This window comes from Gavialis gangeticus, unplaced genomic scaffold, assembly GCF_001723915.1.
Source record: "Gavialis gangeticus isolate Ggan-Ray unplaced genomic scaffold, GavGan_comp1, whole genome shotgun sequence".
In the NCBI taxonomy this organism is placed as follows: domain Eukaryota; kingdom Metazoa; phylum Chordata; order Crocodylia; family Gavialidae; genus Gavialis; species Gavialis gangeticus.
This window is the reverse complement of record NW_017729032.1, coordinates 39,402,740-39,405,091: the sequence shown is the minus strand read 5'-3', so window position 1 is coordinate 39,405,091 and position 2,352 is coordinate 39,402,740.

Genomic DNA, 2,352 nt, shown 5'->3' with positions numbered 1-2,352 from the left:
AGAGGAAGGAGGTTCCCCGAGGCCCCCCGGGCTAGTAGGGCCCGCCCCGTCCCGCCCCGCCCGGCACCTGCGGGCGACGCCCCGGGGAGGAGGGAGCTGCGCCGCCCGGCCCGGCCCTTTGCCAAAAGTGAGAGCTGCGGGAACCGCTTGGCCGGGCACGGGGCGGATCCGGGCGCCGCCGCTCTGCTCCCGGCCGCGGTGTGCCCGCCCAGCGCAGGGACAGCGACAGGAGCCGGGGGAAACTGCCCTGTCCCCGAAGGGGAGCAGAGCTAGGCGGGCTCCCCAGCGGGCGGCTCTTTCAGGCAAGCGGAAAGCAGCGAGGTTTGTCTCCTAGCCTGCTCCTCGCTCCTCTTGCGTGGGCACCTCCCCGGGCACAGAGTCGGGCGGGAAGGGACCTCCGCGGTCATCCAGTCCGACCGAGGCGGGATCACCGCTGTCCAAGCCACCCTGCAGCAACCACGACCTAAACTGCGTGACACTGCTCTCAACCCCCACGCAGCACGGGCCTGAGGCCCCAGCCCCCCGCGCGGGAACTGCGGTGGCCAACCTCCTGCGTCCACGCCGTGTTGTCACTATACACCCTGGGGAGAGGGCCAGGCCCCTGCTGCAGAGGAGGACAAAAATCCCTGCAGCGTGTACCCATCTGCCCATGGGGGAAAGTCCTTCCTCACCCCAAGTACTGTATTTCCTCCCTTAGGGCATGGGCACACAACATTCCCAACGGTTGAAATGTAGCTTAACCCTGAAGCGAACAGATGTCCAAGCCTCTTAAACGGGTTTAAATCTGCCTGGGATGTTCAAAAGCAAACCTGGAAAAGCAAGCCCCATTTTGAACCAATTCACTGCGACCCAGCGGAGGACTCTGTGCAGAAACCAAACATTCTGGGAGGTGGGTCTACTGGTCCTCCAGGCATCCCACAGTGCATTGCTCCTTTCCCCCTGCCCACACACTGCTGCTGCAGCTGGCTGGCTTGGCAGCTGGCCAAAACTATATTACCCCGTTTTCCCCTTTTGTTGGAACTTGCTCCTTTGCCCTGCTTGTTCAATAAAAGCAAGCTTTTAGCAACCAGCTATGTATGTCCTCACTCCCTGGTGGATTCTTGCAGCATCTCAACATAACACCCCAGCCCCTGGGAACCCAGAAACATGGGTCCAAGCACTCTCCTGGCTTCCCCCCAAGGAAGTCCACAGCAGACTTTGGTTGTGCAGACTACTGAAGTTTATTGAACTCATGTTTAGGAAGGAAGAGAAAGCAGAGGAATGAAAATGTCCCCAGCCATAGGTCACCCACCTCCTGGATAGGTACAAGCACTCCCCTGAGCTAAGTGCTCTTGCTCACTCCTGCCCCCACAGTATCAGAGCCACAACACTTCCCACAATTATGGACCAGTCCCGACTGGAACATTTTGGAATGCTTCAAGTGTTATTATTTGCCCTATGAAGGTTATCTGCACTGCTATAGTACAGTATTCAAACTAGTAGTATGGGTTATTTTTGTCTGACCACAGAAATATGGTTTTGTTGGAAATGATTATACAAAGTTCACCTTACTCCTAAAAGGATCAGTCACCCTGTTAAACCTCTGTAATGGTGTCTAAGACAAAGGGAAAGCTGGGTTTCATCCCCTAGTCTTGCTGTAATGTATTTATAAGCTGATTTTTAAAAAATAGAATAGAAACTCAAATGGGAAAATAAGGGGCCTCTCCAAGCTGAAAAGGTTTCAGTGAACTAAATGTGAAGCAAGTGTGTAATTTATGAGTCCCCAGTGGTTAGCTGAGTTGGTTTCTGACCACAGTGCAGATTTCTGCTACAGTGCTGCTCTAGTAACTGTACTTTCTGCTGCCTTAAAATGACCTCCTCAAAGACAAATGTGGGGTAGATAGACAAGTGGATTAATAGCTGTAAGCAAAGGGTAATTATAAGTGGATCAAAATAGGAATGGCAGGAGGTTTTAAGTGGAATCCCACACAGGTTTGTCCTGAGTCCTGCGTTATTCAACATAGAATCATAGAAAATTAGGGTTGGAAGGGAACTCAGGAGGTCATCTAGTCCAACCCCCTGATCAAAGCAGGACTGTCCCCAACTAGATCATTCCAGTCAGGGCTCTGTTGAGCCAGGACTTAAAAACCTCCAAGGATGGAGAGTCCACCATGTCTCTAGGTAACCTGTTCCAGTGCTTCACAACCCTCCTAGTGAGAAAGTTTTTCCTAATATCCAACCTAAACTTCCCTTGCTTCAACTTAAAACTGGTGCTCCTTGTTCTGTCATCTGCCACCACTGAGAATAGTTCAGCTCCATCCTCTTTCAAACCCCCCTTCAGGTACTTGAAGGCTGCCATTAAATCCCCCCCCC